General features: G+C 36.3%; 1 protein-coding gene across 1 annotated transcript in view; it reads left to right on the top strand.

Annotated features, from left to right (window-relative positions):
• The first annotated feature begins 3,123 nt into the window (after positions 1–3,123).
• The window catches only part of AHR (aryl hydrocarbon receptor), a 46,130-nt gene continuing 25,578 nt past the window's right edge, over positions 3,124–23,675 (top strand). The window contains exon 1 of the mRNA XM_010194110.1: positions 3,124–3,309. The gene's annotated coding sequence lies outside the window, so the exon portion shown is untranslated. The remainder of the gene's footprint in view (positions 3,310–23,675) is intronic.

Raw genomic sequence — 23,675 nt, 5'->3', positions numbered from 1 at the left:
TTTTTATTGTCATATTGCAAACAAATTTGTGCTTTATTTTCTTTTCCTCATTTGGTTCAATTTCTCTTTAAAAACATCCATATTAGTATGTAAATATTGGAACTTATTTTGGCCTTTTGATAATAATTAAGACTTAAGCACTTGTGCACTTTTAATAATTTAGTGTTGTTCATGTCTGTGAAGGCACACATGGTAAGCATGTGTAATGAGAACTTCTGATGAAGTAGTCTAGCAGACCTGTGAAAATAGTAGTCAGCTAATGTTGTGATGGCAAATTCTTTAGAATTGTTAAAATAAGAATTAACTGTGCTTGCTTGTCTTGCTGCTGTTTGATGATAAGGATTGTAGCTCAGTTTAGAGGCACTGAATGTGCAGAGTCCTCTGGCCTTTGATTTGGGAATTCAAATTTCCTGCAAAATGTAAAAAGATCAAGAACTGAACGATCAGGTTAAAATCCATTCTCTCCTTTAGTGTGAGTGTATTGTGGGTTTTTTGGCTTTTTTATATAAAACACATGCATGGATTTAATCTTGACATAGCACGTAATTTTCCTCGAAGATAATTTTCTGCAACGCAGCTAGGGCTGTCTTTAGTATCAAGGGTTTACATAAGTGGATGGAAAATGGTTTAGCTTGCTACTTACGCCTTCAGCATTTCCGCCCTTCTCCTTTCGTCACTGAAAGATCCATTTTTATATAACGGATTTTAGTTGAGTGACAAAGGGGAAAATTAGGGAAAAGCAGTTAGGAGAGAACATGGTAAGATTTATGCTGCAAATACCAATAATGTAATATTCAGAAATTTTACACGCTTCATTTAGAAAATCCTCGTGCTTTGGACTAGTTAGAAGTAAGAAAGAGAAATCACTTGCAAGTAAAGCAAAAACAATTAGATCTAACAACTTGACGAGAGAATTGCACTGCTGCATGTAGTCTCAACCAACTTGTCAAATTTCTCCTAAAGTTTTAAACAAAGCGGACAGTTGTGAAAATAGAAAAGTCTGGTATTTAGTATTGATTTATTTGGAAAAGGTCACATGTTAGGAACTGGTTTCATGGGGACCTCCACTCCTCAGAAGCAGACCTGTTTTGGTTTGGTAGTTGTGAGCTGTTCACTAATTCTTATAGTACTGTCATCTGCCCGAACTTTGGATTTACTGTTCTGCCTCTACCTTTGTGGCAGTTCAATACACAAAAAATATTTATGAACTGACTTTTAAAGTTACTGGTAATGCTTGGTGATTCTGAACCAAACTTATGTTGTTGAAGTGATATTTAAATTGTATTAATCATATGGCTCGTACAAGTGAATATTCTGCCAGAATAAGAGAATGTGATGAAAGCTTTACTAAATTATTTTAAATTTAATATTCACTTGGGGATATGGTGAGCTGCATGCCTGAAAGTCAGGGCTTGTAACTGAAGCACATATCTAACCAAATATTTAGTTTGTCATTCACTGCAATTGGTGGTTTTTTATTGATTCATCTGTTTTCCCCGCTTTTACAATGTTTATAGTGGCTCTACTAGGACTGTGTCCTAGGCAATCTTTACTCTGCAGCAAGTTTAACTTTATCCATCTGTGGAGTAAGTAGTTGGTACTGATATACTATGTATTTGTGTGTTAATATTTTGTATTACAACATCTTCACGTTTCCGGGCTGTGCCTAAGGACCGTGCCTCCATTAATGTGCAAAGGGACAGCTGTAGTGCTAGGGAATGGGCAGCCAGACTTAAGTGCGAGTTTTTGACAAGTGGCGCTTGAAAAAATAATGCCTGTAAAGAGAAGGGCTTAAATTTAAACCAACAGGAAGTGTAATTCAAACATAAAAGAAAAAAAAACGAAGCTAAAAATAGGAAATTCCACTCTATCATTACTTATTTGACTGGAAATACAAGGTGAAATTATTTTTCAGGATGGTTTGCTTTCAGCAGTGGCAAAAATAACTATCAGAGCTTTTGCAAATTCTTATTGTAGAATTGATGTAAAGATGAAGCTTGGAAGCAGACTAAATTAATTACTAAAGAAATTAACTGCTGAAAGTCTTTATGTTCAGTATTTTGTGAGTGATGCATCTTGCAGAACCAACATTCCTATGAGAGAAGCACAAATTGATAACTGCTGTAGATCTCCAGTAGAACTGCAGTACTGGAAAAGTGAGAATGAGTCAGTCTTTAATTTGAAAGCTGTTTAATAAATATCATAAAATCTACTATGGATTATTCACATAAATTATTTGGTTTCAGTATTGGCTTGTAATGACTATTTATAATTCAAATGGGTAGAGGTTTAAACCTGTTCCTAGACTTTTGTGTACGTGTGAGGGTGTGAGTACCCAATGATCTGAAATTGGAGGTCAGAGTGAATATGAATGGAAAATAGCAAGTTTACAAAAACATTAAGTTATTTATAACATAAAGCTTTTTATATTGTACTTTCTAAGGTACAAAGGCATGCCTTCATTGTGCTGTACTCAAATGAAATGCCTTCAGCTGAGAGGTGACTTAAGGATGAGCTCAATAGTGTTTGCTACAAGGATTTTACTTGCTGACTGAGCTGTACCTCTTGTTTTTTTGAGCAGTTTTGCATGCCTCATTGTCTAGCAAGTTAATAAAACTTTTGTCGTATTCAATAACGGACAATAGCCTGTTCCAAACATGGGCAAAAATTAAGGACAACTGTGAAAAATTGTAATTGAAGTGAAAAAATATACTGTGAAATACATTTGTACACGAATAGTACTAAAAGTTACTGAGTTATTTGTAATATGAACATTTAGAACAATTAAAGTGACATTTGAGTGAAAGTGTAGAAAGCTTTTTCTAAAAACCACTAAATCTCAAAAAATTTATATGTTCATTGTGCGTCCAAATAGCCATTGTAGATCTAACTGCTTCATTAAACTCTGTGTGTGTGTGTGTGTGTGTGTTTTGGGGGGTATGGTGTGTGTTACACCATCTTAGTTTATTTTTTTTTTTCCAGTGGGAAACAGAAGTCACTTGGGAAAAACGTTTTGCTTGTTACAGCTTAAAAGACAATTTGTGACATTAGGTTTGGCAAATATTTATCTTCATTTTGGGAAGGAACTTACATTTATATTGTGTTTGGTTTTTTGCCACAGAGTAAAGCCCTCTCCAGCTGAAGGAGTCAAGTCCAATCCGTCCAAGAGACACAGGGATCGCTTGAATGCGGAGTTGGACCGCTTGGCCAGCCTTCTGCCTTTCCCTCAAGATGTTATCGCCAAATTGGATAAGCTGTCTGTACTACGGCTTAGCGTCAGTTACCTGAGAGCCAAAAGTTTTTTTGACGGTAAGGGTCGGAAATTTATTTGGTTTTGGACTGCTTGTAAAATTCTGTTCATACTGTAGGTTGATTTCAGCTGTTTAAGTAATTAAAACTGTTAAATATATCTGTATTTTAATGGAACATCCAGTTGTGTGGGTATATACAATGTAACTATATAAAGTAAGCTTTCCAGTTTCTTGAAAAACAAATGTAACTACTTATATTTCACTTAAATCACCAGTGTTTCAAAGCCTTGCATTTGGAAGTAGTATTGTCCTTAATGAGCCTTCCAGGCCTTTTCTTTAGGCTTTCAAAGGCACTCAAGAGATTTCTTTTTCCCCACCTCTCATCTTCATAAAACTATTACTGTTCAAAACACATCATATAAGTTCCCATCAGCTGTATATTTTGCTGAGTGATGCATCAAAAATTACTTTGTTTTGACATAAAGCAATTGCTAGTGCCCTGTCCTATAGTTCATTGTGAAGGTGACTTGTAAAGAAATAGAGGCAAAGTCTTTCCTGTGTTCGAGCCCTGACTCATGTAGGGCATGAGGCGTTAAGGTGACAGCTTAAGGTGAGATTCTCCAGTTGTGTGGGCAGGTTTTTCCCTAACCTCATCCCTGGCAAGGGTAATAAAGCAGCTCAGAGGGCTAATCGGGCCAGAAACACTGTCTCGGACCTGGCCAAGGAGCTGCACCACTCTCCTTCACTACCCAAGTTGTTCTGTAGGGTGAGATGTGATGGTTGGCTTTGTGCCAGTTTCGTCAAAAGCAGAAATAGTCATAGTCTGGTCCTTTTCATTGCTGGAATAAAGCAGGGAGCTTGTATTTAAATAACTGTTCTTTTTAATCAGTCTGTGAAGTTTAACAGTATTGTACTGAAGATGGAATTATATTGATCAATTTTAAATGAGTAGTCTTACTTGCAATAGAGTTGATATTAAATTGCAAGTGTTTTTTTACTAAATTGTTTGGACATGAAAATAACCTCTGTCCTCATCAGTTTAAGATTTAGTGTTTCAGCCTCTTGATAGTGACTCCATATGGTGGATGAAGGGACTGAAGAAACGTAACTGCCAAAGATAGATTCACTTTTCCCCGTAGGATATACATAACACTTCTTCTCAGTTACTGTGACTAGTGGCTTCAACTTAGTAATGCTCATAAATTTGTATCCAGTGTTCTATTGCTTGAAGAGTACATGCAAGTGTCTTGATTTCTGTGCTTGTTCAGGATAATTCTTAGTAAGGGGTTTACTCAAGGCTAGAGTTGGTCAAATATTTCTAGCAGGGTTTTTTTCAAATGAAAATATTTGTTCCCATGAAATGAGAGAGTTCCCTTGGCACATCAGTTTCATCAGTCCTTGTGAGCTGTTACCTCAGGTTGACTGCAATAAAACCGATTATTTGCTTTCAACTTGGTAGCATGCAATTATAATGGTGTCCACATCAGACAGACATATGCAGCTAATGCTACTGCACTGGACCACAACTGTAGAATATAGGGTATTTGTTATAATGAACTAAGTAGCAGAATTTTGATTTGTCTTGTAGGAAGGGTCTTTTCAAGTAACAAGTAAGTACATATACTACATGCATTACAGCAGAATATTTTTCCTGTAGTCCCCATAAAATAAAAAAGCCTGGTAAACGTGAAAAGAGAAGTAATTTGATGTTGCTTATCTTGTGTGAGACATTTTGACCAATGTGAGATGAAGCAAGTTTAATTTATAGCTTCAGTAGAAGCTGTGTTAACCTTTTTTAGCAGAAAAAGGCTTCTTGCGACTTCTTTACAGACCTTTGAACTGTAGGATTACAAATCAGGTTAGCAATCAGTATGTATCTGAAGGCTGTTAAAAGCTAAAATCATTGACTAAAGGGAAGATAAACAAGAGTAACCAATCTATGTCAGATCCAGTACTGAAAATTAGATCTCTTATGCTACTTCAATGTACTTAAATAATGTGGAATCTATTTCAGTTGAAACTTTCCCTCCAGAAGAGAAGTAAGTGCTTTGAAGTACAGTATTAAGAAAAATTCCCTGAAATCCTCTTGGTTAGAATTTCACGATCTGTCTATGCAGTTCGTCTCAGATAACTTTTTTTTTAAGGAATGTTTTTTGTCGTTAAATATGTGAGAAAAGGCCAATATGAAAAATGCAAGAGTGAGCACTGATTGTCACCTTGAGTGCCTAGGCTCAGCCAGCAAGTCCACTTATTAATGCAGCATGCTGAAGTAAAGGGAAACGCTAAATGAATAACAGGATGCAAATGGGGGGTGTGTAAATTCCTGCGGAAAGTAAAATATAAACGCGTAATCATATGATCTTGCTTGAAAGGAAACCCAAGTTTTTGCTGTAACAATGGATATTTTTTCAAAGAAAACACTTGCGTTTTTCCAAGTTTAAATAATCCAGAGTGGATGTCTGTTTTCTGAAGGTGGAAGTCTGGATTAAAAAAAAAAAAAGTTAAAAAGCTGTTTTGGGAAAGACATCTCAAGATGCTATATCAATTTGAATAAATGTACCATACTTGGACGTCTACAAGGTTTTTTGTTTTTACTTAGCTTTTAAAGTGTGTGTGTGCATCTCTCCCTGCCCCCAGTCGTTAAAATGGTACAGAATTATGTCCAGAGCTAAAGCCAGATGAGTTTTTCCTTAGTGTTGACTAAAATGTGGTGGACTTATGGAGGCCTACCAGATTTCAGGTTGTAGGAAATAGTTGTACACTTTTTTCTCTTCCACAGCATTTAAACATCTTCTTTTCTCCTGTTGATAACTGATTGTATGTTGTTAATCAATTGCTTTTTATTGTCATAGTCTGTTGTCAGTGAAGGTATTTGGCAGCTGCTGTGAAGTGATCTCTTGGTATCACTACCCTTTAGGTACACCAGTTCAGTGATACTGTACCTGCTTGTGTGGTCAGGTTAGTCTCAAGTCTGCATGGTGTTGGAAGGCTTTCTGCAGCCCCACATCATGCATGCCCTTACGTTTATGAATTTGACCTTAGATTTCTGTAATCAAGAAATTTCAGTAGTGGCTTAAAATAACATTTGTCAAGGCTGTGTCTTTATGAAGTTAAAGTTTTTGCATGGCGAGTGGAAGCTGAGAAGTTATTTAAGGTGGTGTCGCTTCTCAGCTATGTGGTGATACCTGCCTGTACTGAAGTGGATTAGTAGTCCTCAAAGTCAAGCAGGTTAGCTTAAATCACTGCTGAAGTATTTATTTTGTGCGTGTAAGATACTTTCTGAAAGTGGCTTAAGGCAAGCTTTTTATTTTTAAGAGACTAGGCTAAATCAGGCAGGTGTCTGCTGACAGTCAGTAAAGAAATACTTTATATATTGTCCTGGTATTATTTCACTGTTTTTATGCTAAGTCCCAAAACACGTGTGCATTCAGCAGTGAAAAATATGAAGTGGAATATGAGACAACAGCTCTTTGTGTGGGTGCATCTGTGGACGGTCATTTAGGCATTGCCTGTGTTCCCTGCCTGTAAGGGAAAAAAACCTTTTGCGTCTAGCTTTGGTCATTATATGATGAATTGATAACCATTTAAATACCTTACTGCAGTAAGGAAGAACACTTTCATGGAGTCTTTTCAGGGTTTTGGTAAAGTGGTTAGATTAAATGGATAAAAGTAGAGTTTGTATGATTGATCACTTTTTTAACATTACAGGTGTGGTTTTCCTTTTTAAAAGGATACTGAGAATTAAGGAGAGGCTTGCAGAATCTGAAATGAAGTAGCTGTGCTCTGTGTGTGTATCAATACATTAAAAACAAAATTTAGCGTGGTGCTTATTAATTATCCTTTCATCCATTTCACTAAGAATTCCTGTGGTTTAAAGTGTGTGTTTTTTTCCCCCTCTTGCTTATTGAAGATTATTCTGCAATTACAGAGGAAAGTTTCTGCTCAAAATTAATTTTGAATTGGTTTCTTATGTTTTATGCAAGTGATTCTGGCAAGCACAGCAATAACAAAATAATTAAGAATTTTTTTCAGTAAATTTGCATTGCCTAATTTTACTTTGTAATATAATTAACAGACATTCTTTGGCATAGCATTGCTTAAATTTGCAATGCACCCATTGTCATCACATAAAATATATTTTTTGATATAATGTATTTCTCCTGTGATGCCTGCTGTTCGATCATACTGTGTATTGGAGAGAACTAACTGTGTGTGGTTCCTGCTTGGAAAAGTATGGCTTTAGATAAGATGTACAGATGGAAAAGACAGGCAAAGTGGGACACTATTTATTCTGTCACATTTAGAAGGACTGCAATATATCTACAGCCAAGCAGATGTAGGTAGCCTTTCTACAAAGTGTTTAGGTGGTGCTCTGAAACAGCAACCTGAAAGTACAAAACTTATTAAAACTCAACCTATTAAGGCCAGGATTACACAGCAGATCTGGCCTGACCTGCATTTATTTTGGACTATTACTATATTTACCTGTCTTGTTTGTCTAATGTGGCTTTCATCATGTATTTTTTGGAAGTGTGGCTTTCCTTTCATATTACCTTTTTCCACTGCTCCTCCTGCTGCGTCCGTAGACGCTTCTGACTCCCACATTGGGAAAAGCTAAAGCCCTCCAGGGTGGAGTAGTGGAGTTAGCCTGCATTTATTGCTTTCAAGTGTTTATGTTGATGCCAAGTAGAAATTTACTGTTGCCAGCAGCTTCTGGTGGGCTTGATGAGTCATATTTGATTCATGATACCATCTTGAGATGTTTTGTAATCCCAAGGCAGAAAACAGTCCATAGTTTGAGAGAGATTTTTTTGTGTTTTTTTGTAGAGCACCATTGGATTTTGATGTGAAGTGGTTAAATGAAGAATCCACATCTCCTAGTGATTCTTCTAGCAGATACCTCATCCTGTTAAAATATAATTCAGATCTAAATTTGCTTCGTTTCTGGCATTGGAAGCTATGTTGTTCTCTAATTAGCTTTTCAGTATTTGTTATTTCTGCCATGCATATGAATTGATTTTCACGTTGCATGAGCTGCTATGAATGTTATCTGAGGGTTAGAGGAAGGAAAAAAAAATTAAAAATAAATAAATAAATCCCCAAACAAACCCTGTGTTTCCTTTTGTACTGTCTTCCCTGCTGGCCCCAGTCCAAAAGTATTACGAAATATGAACCCTGAAGTTGTGTGGTTATTTCAGTATCAGACTATCGCACCATTCAAGTTATTTCCTAATCCATGCTTGTTCTTCCATGCTGCTACTTGTCTTTTTTTTTTCCTCTTCCCTAAATATCACCCCCCTGCCCCCAATCCCCTGAGATTCATGCTGAGCATTTGTGGCTGTCTGCTACAGGCTATTTTAGCCTGTATTTTACATAACAGAACATAAGTAGGGATTTAGGCTTTGAAATCCTAAATTCCGATCCTCAAAAATGAAGATTAGAGCCATGTAGCTATGACATCATCTTAAGTCTCAAAATGTGTACGTTTTCATTGTTACATGCTCATTCTTAACTTGCTCGGAAACATTTTATTTTTAAGAGTGCTCTGTCACTGGGCGTATCATGCAGCTCAGCAGCTCTATTATCCCTATGGATATTTAATATACTCCAAGCTGAACATCTCAAGTTGAAAATTCTGTTCAAAGAATCACAAAGAAAGAGCTTGGTATGTCAGTATATTTGTAGGATAAAGAGGAGAAACTGGGTACACATACTGACAGGATTCTTTGGATTTTCTCTTCTGGTTGCACAGTAGTATTCCAGTGACTAATGTTAATCATTGCTAGAACTCCCTTTGCAAGGAGGGGAAATAAAAGGTTATCTCTTCTCTGCCCTATATGTATTCATTAATCAAAGGCACATGGAAAGTCAGTGTAGGAGCCTCTTATGTTCCACAAAGCTGTTGTAAAATTTCTTGAAAATCCCGTCCCAGTATGCAGAGCATTTGCCTTTTCTCTACAGACCTTGTTAGCAGGGAGATTAGTTTTAAGCATACTGTTCTGGGCTTTGCTCAGAATACTTCTTGTGATGAATGCTCTCTCATTTGCAAGATCAGAGCCTAAAATAATTTATCCTATGCTAATAATGTAAGTGTTCTGGAGATTGACATTGTTAGGGTTAGCATGACATTCAAACCCAGAACAGGTAGCAAGGTAAAAAGCCTGGCCTCAGGAAGTACCACTGCTTCTCTAACCCTGTGTATTCCAAATTTATAGTCTTTATTAACATTTTTATTACTATACTGTAGCACCTAAATATAATGAGATTTGGAGCTTTTTGGTTTTGTTATACAAGCCACAGTAATTGTTGGTCCCTCCTCCAAGGACAGTTTGAGTAGAGATGTATAATTAAAAGTAGCACCAGGCTCTTAACATCTGTCTTCTATGGGCTTCATGTTTCATTTGTTTTGAATTTGTGTAAGTACAGCTTTCTTGACTATGACCTTTAAAATATATTCTGGTAATTTAAGACTTCAGTATGAATACTCTTTAAAAATATGTACAAATAATCTGTTAATACTGGAATAACTTCTAATGCTATGTGTGCCTTCATGACTCAGCAGTTCTCCTGTGTGTGTGTGTTGATAGGATGAATGCCCTTGCTTTTCCTGTTTGACTTTAGCTGTATTCTGATATAGAAATAAGACTTGCTTGTATGATTGAGCTCTGTAGATGTTTACAGTTCTAGCCAGTTATAACACTGTTTATTTTTCCTGAGTAAACAAAAAGTTTAGCTCTATTAAAATAGTTTCTGTTCTATGCATGCTTTGATAGAGCATTAACTAGTTAAAGAATGATTGCTTTGTGAATCACTTTGGAAGCTAATTCTAGTTACTAGAGCTCAGTTGTTTAATGATTGTTTATAATTTCTTTTTTAAGAGGATCTTCAAAAGGCAAAAGAAATAATTTGAAAGAAACAATTCAAAGAAACAATTCAAAAGAAACAATTTCAGTAGTGCTCTTCAAGTTGCAGATGGTGTATGGATAAATGTATCCTGGGAAAAGCCTCCTTGAAGTTCCTGCTCCTCAGGCAGTGATGAACTCTCCAACCTGTGTGTTTGAAAAAGGCATTATATCAATGATAAAATATGCCATAGTTATTCTAGAAACTTAAATGAAGTAAATTTTAAGAACTAGACTAGAGTTATCTGAAACTGCCTTAAGAAAATGTAGGTTTGCTGTTTGCCAGCTGTGAACATTTAAAAGGGACACAGAAATAGGAATTAGTTGCCCTCAGTGATGCATGCTAAACTCTGTTTTTAATTGAACAAAGAGATGCTCATTTTTTTCCACTGAATAATTGCTTCTTGAAATTCAACCCATGTGCCTTTTGAATTGCTCAGTACTGCACACTTTGTGCATGGCATCATGTAACATCTATTAAGCTGAAAGACATACATACTTGGCCCCTCAAGACAAATTCTAACTTATAGCTTAAAGTAGGAATTTACTGGAGCAAGTTCATGGCTCGGCTAGTCAAACATTCTGACTTCCTTATCAGACTCCATTGTCACCTCTTCTGCTGTTCAGTTCCTATGGGCCCATACAAGATATTAGCTTTTCATATTCAGTTTTAGTGAATTCATTTTTTCCTCATGATGACTACATCAGAGGTATAGACTGAAAGATTGTCTTTCCTTTATTGATTTTTAGTGACAAAACACAAATATTTTGTATATTTTGAGGAAAATGTAGCCCCCAGTCTCCTTGCATAAGCACTTGTTGTTTGGTGTACTTTTATTGGACAATGACAGACAGAGATGCATCTACAAGAAACAGTCCAAATCTTTCCTTCTTGTCCTTCTTACAACTGCTCTTAATTTTTTCTTTGATACTGTTATGCTTCATATGCTGTTCTATGTAGTATCTTACCAGAGACCAGGCTGTTGATCTGATCACGTTAAAGGATGTTGAAATGCAGCACACTGATACTGAAGGCTTTTGTTAATGTGTTTTCTTGACCTATTTAATGGGGAACTTTGTAGACAGGTGGAGCCTAATTTTGTGTGTTGTAGCTAATCCTTCAGAAGGATAGCAAGGCAAATACGAATTCCTGGTCAGTATGTTAAGCAGGTGGCATAAATGCTAATAAGTAGTACCTAGTAGTATAGAAAGGAAATAAGTTGCTTCCCTTGATAGACCTCATCAGCATTTGAAGGTAAAACGCAAGGCTTACATCCTCCTGCAGGAGGCTGTAAGTTTTTAGGAATACATCAGCCTGTGTCTTTCTGAAGTGTCCCAATTTACTCTGCTTGTCCCAAGCTGTATTAGCTGACTGCAGACCTTCTGCTGAAATGCTTGCTACTGATGTGTAAAACTGAGAGAACAGTTATTTCAGTAAGACTTTTTTTTGTTAGTGGAGAGTTTAACCATTTGTTTCAGAATTAGTGATTTAATTTTAAAAAATCTGTGATATCAACTGTCATTTTCTACTTGGTACTAACCTGTCTTTTCTACACAACAAAAGCATAACAAATGGATGATTATTTTTAAACTGTATGTGGTGTCTGATTAGCTTTGTTCATATAAACTTTCTGCATTGTTCTAACATATAGAAAAAATAAGTTATAGGAAAAGAAAACTCTGTTTTAAGAACCAAAGGTTCAAGAAACAAAAAATATGGTAGGTAAGTACCTCTGTGCATCTAGGCTCAACTTCCCACAGATCTGATTCCATGAGGAAGTAAATCACTCCACTTTCTTCTTTGACTTTTCATCCCTCAAAGAAGCAGTGTCATATTAATAGTCTTGATGGTCAGTTACAATATACAAGGATGCACCTCTTGTTTCTGTAGAATCAAGGAAGATGTACCCAGACAAGCAATTGAATGGGACATAGCTCAGAAGAAATGCGGGTGTGCCAGGATATGGTTTTGGTGATTCAGCAGGTGACTGTCACCTCTGTGATAGTTACAGAACAAAAGTTCATTACTCCAAGTCTGGAAACCACAAGCAGTATACAGTTTGGTATGTGGTTGTTAAGGTTCAAAGCGCAAGTGAGAGGTGACAAATTTGAACAACTGCATGTTTCCTGAGATTTACTTTTCTGTTTTAAAGTAAATGATAAAAGCAAAAGTAAAGTTGTCTTTCTTATATGTATTTTTAAAAAATAAAAAATCCTGAACTAAAATTCTGACACCAAGTAACTAGGTAACAACTGGCTAGCCGTAGAAGCACTGCACGCTAATTGCTGTTCTGCTGCATTTTAGCAATGTCATGTACAGTCATTCTTCAGGGTTGTTTTTTCTCAACTCCAGGCTCTACTCAAAGTTGAGGAGAACTACCACTGATGTGTTAGAAGCTCAGAAATTCCCAGACAACATATACATACCATTGACCCTCTTGGACAAAGACCATAATAGTTTTCAGGATCATGGATTATAGGATCAGGAATAACCTTCTGTCTTCTTCCTGCTCTCAAGAATGGCTGCTTGCCTTTCAACTCCCATATAGATCTCATCCTGTTCTCCCAATCTGGGAGCCTCTTGGGGGTATTCTGAGCAAAAAGCACACACATGCTAGTAGGCTTTAAGGGAATGAGCTTTTATTGCACAGTGGTTGCAACAGCTTCCAACTCTCTCCCTCACACACTATCCCCCTCATCCCTCCCTTTTTTTTAATTCCTCCCTCTACACCCCCCCAGCTCAGGAGCAGTGGCTCCAAATGCCTACCACACACATAAAATAACTTCAAAGTGTCCTGCATAGCAGAGTTTGGGAACATCTGCTTTGAGTAGTGCAAGTGTTTTTGTGAACAAAGACCTGAGTCTTCCAAATGCGATGACTGAACTCTCATTTTTGGAGGTAGGCACATGTTGACTTAGTGTGGTGTTTCCGGAGTGATTAATTAGCACACTGAACTAAGTTCAGCATCACTCAGTTATTCACTTAAGAAAAAAAATACACAACTTGGTTGTTGGCTTTTCCATCTACTTAAGAAAACATAGCAATGTGTTAAGTACCACTTTGTGGCAACTGAAGATATGTCCCCTCTTTTAAGGGAAACTACTGCATAAACACTGAACATTCCACACTTAATAATGTTGTTGCTCTTTCTTTAAAAAAGCAACATAAAAAAGCATAAGAACATGCAAAAAAACCTGAGTTCAGCTTTCCTGTGTAGCAGAACTTGAGTTGGTTTTAATCAGTGTTGTGAGCAATTCGGTGGTGTTTAATGGCTTTTCAGGAGATTTCTTCTATTTTTAATTTTTTTAACCTTTAAATGGTCATAAGAGAAATACCAATCTGCTTCAATGAACAGTTCAGGGCTTGCTGAGCTGCATTTTGGTTATGGGTCAGAAGAAAGTAATCTAGGGAAGTTGAGGAAAATCTCATACAGAATCTGGTTAAACATCAAGTTCTTAGATTATGTGAATGTTTTAAAACAGCTTTTTATACCTTTAAGATATATAGTTAGACAGATCTGGTAAAACCTAATGTCTTTGTTGCATAAAATGCTTTTAAAGCCAATAAGTGTGTTTCTTCAATGTCATAACTTCAGCCGTGTTTAAGAATGCCATAGCCACTGTTAATGCATTTAAAAGAAACATCGTCTCTACATGGATGTGATGCTGTAGGGAAAATAATTCAATTACTCTTGCAACTTACGTGTTGCAAAACATTTTGCTCTAAGCACACAGCAGGCATTTTTGGTACAAGCCAGTAGGGTTGCTTAATATCACCTGCCATGTAACTAACTTGATAGTGTCCCTCTTCTGGTGTCTTACATGGAGGACTAGAATATTATACATACAACTTTACTGTGTGGTAGCAGTAGATTTTATTGATTATAGCAGCTGTGACTTTAGGAGCAGGATTTAGCCAGCAGTTTGTAGGTTTGTTGGGTGGGAGGAGAAAAGACAGTGAGAGCTCCTGTATTAAACTGTTAATGTTTATGCTAGTTTTCCATTTTAGTGGATCTAGCACTAGAATGTGGGCTATTTTTTTTTATTTTTTTTCAGACTTGTGATATTTCTGGTACCTCAAAAGTCACGAGATCTGTCAAGAAATTCAGTTTCAGTTCATGATAGGTTATGGTTTTTCTGTTGCTTTTTTAACATTTTTGCATTAGTGATACAGGAAGAAACAATATTGAGAAAATGTGTTTAAAAAAATAAAAAATAAAATAAAAAAGTGGCTAATTGCCTGGACTTTTGAGTACTGTGTTTTGCAAGGTGGTTTCCTTCTCAGACACAACAGCTTGCTTAATTGAAAGGGCTTGTAGTAGCAGGAACAGGCTTAAAAAAAAAACCCCACTCTTGTTTTGCTGTATAGGCCAAGTAAAGGTTAACTTTTGTAAACAATAAAAGGCCTTGATTGTAAAGAAAAAAATATTTGTGAGAGTGGGCCTGTGTGTGTGAGCAGATCAACCTTCACCAAAAGGATTTGAGCTACCCGCTCATAAAATGAGATTCAGACTATGTTCAGAATCAAAAGTTAGGACAAAATTTCAAGAAGTGATGAATGCATTAAATTGATCAGTTATTCATCAAATGCTTTTCCACTAAAATATAAACTGTAAAAAAAAAAAAAAAGGGGAAGATAATTTGAGCCAAGACTGGATAGAAGCCGAGGACACTTGTACAAAAGCATTAGGGTGCTTGGTCAGAGAATTAAGTAAGACAGGCACCTGGAGAAAGAGAGAGAAAGCTATAAAATTTCTGTATACAAATGAGAAGTTTAAAAACATAGGCTAGCAGAGAACATTTTATATTAAGCATAAGGAAGCCTGTGAAAAGATGGAATAGTAAAATATTGTAATAACTATTATAGGCTTTATAGAAAAAGACTTGAATTCTTGAAAAGAATTCAAAGACTTGGGTCACTAACTATGTAGCAAATGTAATGAGCCTCTTCTAACTTAGGAAAAGACAGTATTAGAAGATACTTATGACAGAAGAGGAAATGCCTGAGCAAGCAAACTTCTAAAAATAATATGACATCAGGCTCTACCTGCAGTGTGTGCAAGAGCACCAGAGGACTCTCATAAGCTTTTTTCTTTCTTGCAGGATTTGAATAATTCTGATTTAGACCAAAAGAGAAGAATGCGGCAAAACACTTGCACAAAATGGGGAAACATGACTTTGAGAGGAACCTTAACAAGTGTTTCTGTGCCAAACCTCTCAACTTCAGATTACTTTGCTGGCATTTTATGTCACCTGCAGCATCCATTCCAGTCTGTCTCATGCAAAGGAGATGTGTTTCTGCTACTACCACTTGCTTATGTTTGCATTTATCAGTTCAGGTAGCAGTGCCAAGGAGCAGCTTGTGTTGTGAAATGCATCTCATCTCTGGAACAGCATGGTTCAGATGGATCGCTGCATCTATATACAAAGCCATGGTTTTGGGAGGGCTGTTACCTTTTGTAGATAGTTTTCATTCTGACTTTTAATGGAGAGAGACACTATCTGAAGGGCAAGAGTGGGGACTGATTATTTGATGTCTTTTTGTGTCTTCCTCTAACTGCAGTCTCATACCTGACTATTAGGGACTAACCTGGTGATAAACAGCTAAAACTCCTTAATTTTGAGCCCTTTACCTTATTTTCTCAGTTTAAGCTCCTGAATGACCTAAGAAGGAATATAGTCCTTTTCATTTCTGCCTCTTCTCTTCCAGGGATCCCATATGTACTTTACTTTATTATCTCTTGGAGACAACTTGTCTGATTAAGGGACATAAATGGAAATGAACAGAGAGGGAAGGTGGTGTCGGGTGGAGGGGGGCAGATTCAAGTGATACACAATTAAATGGTTATAACTGTTCAGAAAACACTTCTGCTTTAAACAAGTCTCAAAGGATATGACCTTTTCAGAATCTTTCAGTGCTCTTCAGAGTCATGTGCTGCTTGAAACTTCATGAGATCTTATCTCAGTGAAATTGCAGGGGAAAAGATCTTTCTCCCTTCTGATTTGGTAATGGCTCCCAAGCTTACAGTTGCTGTCTCTTGTGAAGTGGGTCACATTCCTTTCAGGATGAAAATAAATCATGGGAATTTATACTGTATATAATATTTTCATACTTGAGGTATCTTTCAAGCATTCTGAGGATTCTCTGGCTGTATTAGCCAACCCCATACCCACAGCCATATTTAAGTAAATGTCAAATTAGAGCCATATTCAATTAAATGGAAGGTACAAGAGACTTTTGGAGGAATTTTATATATATAGAGATATATAGATATATATATTATTTTTCCTCTTTAGCAAGCTACAGCAGTGAGAACACAGCTATATTTCAGACACTTCCAGATATTCTAAGTCAGGGTTTTATGATAGCACTGTCTGCACAGCTACCTGATTCTTACAGACATCTTTCTAGGGCTCCATGATATTTCCATGGAGGCAATTCCTGCCTTTATATGGATGTTTTCTGACTTTATATGTCATGACCAGGTTCTCTGCTTTCTGTTCACCTTCTCTAATGGAAGAACTCTGTAGGTGCTATTAGGGCCCTTGTTAGCATCAAGAATTTGAACTTCACATTTGAGGGACTTTTAAAATGCAAATGATACCACTAAATGCTCATAGGCGTACTTCAGACCTATAGATATGTGGAAAGATCTCTGCAAAGATACACACTCAAGATTATCACTTTCAGTGTTACCACTGTGATATGACATAGGAGGATTTAATCTCCCTTAATTAGAACTTTAATGCTTAACAGAGAGTGTAACTCCTTTGGCAGCATCTGTGAGATGTCTAAGGAATCAGTTCTGTATTTTAATAGCTTTATATTTTTGTTTGTGATTTCGTTGTTACAATCAGTAGAAACCAAAGCCCTAAAACATATCCCTAAATGCTGTTTTTTGTCAAATTGACTCAGGAAATAAAAAAAAATCCTTATTATGGATTTGGGTTTATATTAAGGCCACAAACTGAACTCTCTTTCCTCACAAGACATTGATAATAGCCATAACAAACTTACACTTAAGTGATATTTGTGTAATTTCTTGTAAATCAGAAATGAATCTCAACCTGGTAAATTATTAGCCAATGCAACAAGTTTAAGTATAACATTGCTACAGCATCACCTTTTGCATGTACTTCTCTGAAAATGTTGCTCTTTTTCTGAATATGATAATGGACTACACGTTTCTGAAATGGAATTTAAAGATGAATTGTCACCCCACTTAAAGGCTTTGTATAGGGAAGTTACAGGCATAAGATAAATGTAGCTAAGAGGTGCAAGTAATAAATAATTTTATAAAAGCCGATTATTTTTGTGTTTTAATGTCATGAAGCAATTAAAGTTGTAATCAGCTGTGATACCCAAATTTGATTTTTAGTTTTCTGAGCAGGAGGAATGTTTTACAGCAGAAGCTTTGCTGTTTTGCTTGCAGAGTAAGTTGCTTCCAGGGAACAGTTTGGATGTCAAGTATTTTGTCACTTGAATTTATTCTGCAAAGCTGGCAGCTGTATATTTATGTATACATAGTCAGTGTAATATTGCTACATGTTTGGAATGAAATAGAATATTTTTTTGGCACTAGGTTCTAAGGATGGAAATGCCATTTGGTACATAAAGCAGAAAGTTGTAAATTACTACAGTACAAACTAGACTCAACACCCATAGCTGCTTTCATAAGAAATATATTACTGAACTCCATCTAGTTTATTTATGATTCCCTCTTAAATTATGCCAGATATGTTTGAGGAGAGAGGCAAATATTGGTATCTTTCGCAACCTTCCATGCATGATGAGCAGGAAAACAAATCTGACACTATAGACACTGCTTTTTAATAACTTCTTTTGTTGCTAGAGGTAGGCTAGGAAAGTTCATAGCAATGTGATAACTTTGTCTGCCCTAGAAGGCCAGGCTATCCTGAAGAAGGAATGCCTGGCAATTTTGTGTCTGTCTTTTATACAACTGAACAAGATCAGAGGTTCTGGATACACTTTGTGCAAGACAGACCATGCCTATACCACCTCTTTTAGTTTTGTACGGGTGGGAACAAAAAATAATAATAGCTTCTTATTCTCTTTTATCAAAGCTAATCTTTAATTGAATGGATTCATTTTAGAACTTGAGCAAGTGTCTTAAATTATAAATATGGGAGTAAAACCTAGTTCCTATTAAAAGATTAAACAGAGATGGTGAATAGTTGCAACTGTGTTGGATTGTTTTATATAAAATATATCTTGTCATTAATGACAGTTGTCACAGGAATATATTTATAAATGTTACTTATTCATAAGGCAGATGGAGTCAATTGAGTGAAATTGTCAACAGAGTACTTCAAAGTATTTTTGCACAGTCTTCTCAATTTTTAAACTGTTAAGCTAAATGCTTATGGAATCATATGTTTTGGTATTTTTTTTCTGGTGAACATAGTGGACAGAAATAGTTAATATAAATCTTTTAACCAATTATACTATAAATCACTTGCACAAAGATAACTTTGTGTACATTTTGGGGAGGAACTGCTCAAGTACCAGAAGTGCTTTTGCTTTTCTTCCTGGCTAAGTCCCAAATATTCTAAGCATATGGAACAATTTAGCAGAAAATACATAATTATCAAACAGATCTGTCTTTGCCACCTTGAACATTTATTTCTTGTGGCAGGGTAAGTGAAGCCTCATGTTTAGGTCTTATTTCATTTGATCTTCCGCTGTATTGGCAGAAGATTACAAAAAATATGACAGATGGCACCATTAAAATATGAGTTGATTTGTGCTTACTCTAATATGAATCTGAATATACTTGATAAAGGCATGGCACAAACTTCTAACTGAAATTTTGAAGCAAAGAAATAAAGTACGTTTATCTTGGTCAGATTCTGAAGGATCTATGTAACTGTAAAAACAAGTTTAATATCCTGCAGGTGTTCACAAGCAAATGTGTGCACACTATTACATTCATTATAAATAAAGCTGCCATCAAATTTTGGCTCTAAGCATGTTTCTGTTTTTCTGTTCTATGTGGAGGCCAAAATCAGTGAATGCTAATTCTTCATTTTAGTGTCCACTCTGTGGGCAGATACCCTTCTTGATGTCATAACCTTATCTATAAGTAAAACATTTTACATTGTAAGAAATGTGCCGTCAATACAAATTCAGTATGCTCCCTGTTAAATTACTTCTGATTTTCTTAATTAACTTAGTTGATCTAAAGTCCTTTCAAAACGGAGTCTTCTGGACTAAGCTATGCAGTTCCTATGAAGCAGCCATCCCATGGAAGAGCTGAATGGTCCTTTCAGTGGGGACTGGATCAGGGATTGAGATCTTGCTCTCTGTGGTCAGTGCCCCAGCTGGAAACCTGCTTTTCTGATTTTAACTTCCAGCTTTGGGTGAAACTTTTGTGTTCTTTTCTATGTGAGAAAATTTTCCACAGAAAGACTAGGTAGTACCTGTACCCCAGCTTTATAACTGACTACTTCTGTAGTGAAAGGAAGGAGTGGGAACCACCTGTAGCAGAGTGGGGGATAGAAACTGAGTCTAGTGTATCCTGGTGCTGTAAAAATGGGCAATGTAATTTTCTTCAGACATAAAAAAACTTGGTGGCTACCAGCTGTCAGAAGAACCTGGGCTTGTGCTAGATGAGGGAGAGTCAGGAGAACATATTATTTCTAGAGCATGCTTGGAGTCAGAATAAGTGGGTGCCAAGCTGATGTTTCCTATCTGGAGAGAGGTACGTTTGCTATACGTGGTGGGGCATATGGTGAACGTGGGAAACTGCAGTACGTATGTTGCTTAGATTGTGAGATTTCTAAATAGGATATTGGTATAGAAGTCCAGATTTCATGTATCAGGTCTTTTATATGGATCTGGTCCTCTGGAGTTAAGTTGCACAGTATTCTGGCCTGTAGCCATATCAATCTCTATTATAATTGTTCATGTCAAAACAGTATTTCCTATTATGTAACTGTTTTCAGAAGTCTGGGAGCCAGGCAATAACTCTGTTCATACCGCCTACTAAAATGTCAAGAATGTTTTTTACTTCAGTAGTTACAGTTAATAAATATCAACAAAAGGTACTTTTATAACTTGTAGTTATTGTTTCAGCTTTTATAATGGGACTTAAATGCAGTGATGGGCGAGTACTGCTCATCAAGTTGGACTATTTGTCGCTTGTTTCTTCCTTCTGAAGACTTTGGTGGAGTCTCCTGAAGCAGTCTTGGAGATAGTACTGGATGGTCTGTTCCTATACCGCACGGTTACTCCATTTATCAAATTCAGTTTAGAACAACTGAGATTCTCTAGAAGATCCGAGAAGAAGAAATGTTGTTCAGTTTGTAAAATCAAATTGGAACAGGTGCAGAGAAGGCCTGGAGAGTGTGTATTACAGCAGATGACTGAGTTTGTCGTGTTTAGTGTGGCAAAATGTAGGCTAGGGGTTATGATACAACAGGGAGGGTAACACTGAGAAGGGAGAAGAGCTGGTGAAGTTGATGGGCAGAGTTATCACAGGAAGGCATAGGAATGGACATGAAAAAATGTACACTGGAGGTTTGAAGGTTTCTATTAGCAAAATAAGCCTTATTAGAATTTCAGAAGATAAAAGACTAAGTGTTCTTAATAATCAGCTTGATATTTACTGAGGAGATACGATTACTAGGAGGTCCTTCTCAGTCTTAAATTCTTATAGCAGTTACTGGCTGAAAATGCTGCTTTGTCTCCTTCAAGACATTGCACGTTCCAGCTTAGCTTTCTAATGGTATTTCAGCTACAGTGAAGGCTGCATATGCCTCAAAAAGCATTTCGAGAGGAAACAGTAACTTCTTATGTACAGACTTTCAAATGTCAAAGTTTCTTTGGAAATAATGTATGGAATTCCTAAACAAGAAAGGGATGTGTGTGAAGAGTCAGTGAAATTGGCCGGTTTTTTTCTGTGCATCTAGCAAAGTCATATTTTCTGTAAAACTGTGGAACGAAATTACATGGAAATGAATGCAGATCCTTTTACATTGTAGTGTAGAATTCTCAGCTCTGGAGTTACAAAATACTGTAACAGCACATCATGGGTACCTTATCAATTCCATGGCCAGGCAGCGTCACAACTGGAGAGGTCCCTTGTGTTGTCAGATTCTCATAGTAGGTTGTATTTTTAAATACTTTGAAAACAAACAAAAACCTCACAACGCAAATGCGAAACAAATAAACCCAAACCCTCAAAACCCCCAACCCCTCTCCTCCCCAACAAAAAAAGCCTACAGCAAGTCCACACAAGTCAGGTAGTTCTTAGTTTCAACAAGAAACCGAAATCTTGTATTAGAAATCTGAGATACGCTTGCCAATCTTTTGGTTTTGTGTGGTTGCCTTCAAGGGCAATCTTCTCAAGATAGGAGCTTTCTGTGTTTATGTGTATCAGTGGGTCAATTCAGTGGTGATGCTTAATGAATAGTTTGAGTATCTATCTTGATTTCTGAGGCAATTTATTAACAGTAGTTTCTATCTTTGTTCATGAATTTATTATTAATAATTTAATGTTGTGACAAAGATAAGTATTGTTTAAATTTGAAATGGAAGTATTGAAAATACAGAGATAATTTGATGTAGTTTTATTTACTGAAAAGCTTATGGTGTGAAAGGGGTATATAATTTCTGTGTTGAGAATTATTGGGAATAGACCCTTAACTGGATTGATTATCTAAATCATAGGTAAAACTAATTCTGCTTTCTGGTGCTTGGTCAGATATACAGGCTTCTGTCATGTGCAGCCTCCTAGCTTCAGCATAAGCGTCTGGGATAAAATCCAGCCTAACCTTTTTTCTCCTTTCTCTACAATCTATATAGAAAGGTATTGAAATTACCTTATTTGTTGTATTTAGACTACAATCATTCTCAAATCTTTAATTTGTAAACTTTATTGATGTAGTGGAACAAACAAAAGTTGTCAGGAAAGATGATATTGAAATACTATGCAAAGCTTCAAACTATATGTTATCTAATATGATTTTCATATGAAGCACTAAAATCTCTCCCCATTAGAGCATCTGAACTTTTAACTCTTTGCTGAATTTATCCTTGCAGTAGAGTTAGAGGTTCCTATTCTGATTTCATAGCTAAGGAAATTAAGTATACAGTGCCTGTATGATTTCCACCACATCACACAGGAAGACAGTGTCAGAACCACAAAACCATCCATCTTCTCAACTTCTATGCATATTTTTGATCACTTCCTCCTTGTCTTCAGCCTCTCTTTCTCTCTCTCTGCTCCCACGCCCTGCCCCATGTATATGCTCTAGTGTAGCTTAGAATCCTGTATTTATTTTAAAAGTATAACAGTGTCTGTTACTGTGTGAAAAATATGCCTAGGCCACAGATGCTCTGCTGTTTACTGCGTTTTTCATTTCTGGCTACGTAGTCTGCTGTCATAAAACAGTGCTGTGACTGAAGCCTTGGGAAAGACTCTTGCAGCTAAACCATTGTTCCCTTAGGATATTTATCTATGAAGGTTGTAATATTTCTCCAAAATAACAGTGGAAGTCCGGTGTCTTGTCCAAATTCTGGCTCAGAAAGTTGCCATACAGTTATCCCATCACAAATAGACTCATTAGGTAAGATCTAATTCCTGTCCTGGTTACCTGCTGTTACCTATTCAGCTTCCTGTAGAAGAGGTTAAAGGTTCATTTTTTCTAAGAGGCTTTCTGCTGGTATAAAAAGAATACCATGGAGAGCTGGAGCTTTTTAGTAGAGACTTTCCCATATTTCAGGTGCTAGAAAGAAGGGGTTTATGGTTTTGTTCTTCCTTCTGTTTAGTTTACCCATGTAGTTACGCACTTAGCAGAACAATGGATTGTCAGTATAACGAACTATTAAAATATATCTTTTGGTTTTATTATAAATGAGTTTTATGATTGAAAGTGCAGTTCAGTAAACACATAACTTTACATGCTGGAGAATAGCAAGTGAATTGCTAACTTGCTGGTTCACCTTTGTGTAACTTTAAGACACTTTAAAAAGTTACTGGTATGCGTTTGTATGAAATTGTTAACAGAGACACCACTTAATAAAATTATTTAAATTACAAAAATGACAAATATAAATAAAAATATTCCTCTATAGAAGATACATATTCAAATATGTACTGTGTTAAAATAGAACACATCAAAACCAGACTGAAGAAAGGGAAATTAAAATATTATGTCACAGTATTCTAGGATAAAGTAGTTTATCAACAAAAAGTGTACAGAAGGGGTTTGAAATATTTTGAAAGGTTTTTCTGTATTTGTTTGTTGTTGATGTTGATAAGTTTTACCAAGCAGCAGTATTAGATTAATTTTTATTTTTTTTTTTTTTTGCAGTAGAACAGTAAACTCATTTACTGTATCGTAAATAATCTTGTGATTCAAAAATGTAATTTCTGGGAAATTTGCGACTTCCTTTGAGTCTTGGCCAGCAAAATTTGATTGAAGATTAGATAGAAAAAAAGGTGATACTTCTGCCAAGTTTTTGTCCGTCTTATGATTTATGACTCTGAACATTGGA

This window comes from Mesitornis unicolor, unplaced genomic scaffold (genome assembly GCF_000695765.1).
Source record: "Mesitornis unicolor isolate BGI_N332 unplaced genomic scaffold, ASM69576v1 scaffold30791, whole genome shotgun sequence".
Lineage (NCBI taxonomy): Eukaryota > Metazoa > Chordata > Aves > Mesitornithiformes > Mesitornithidae > Mesitornis > Mesitornis unicolor.
This window is presented reverse-complemented; position numbering and strand designations above follow the sequence as displayed.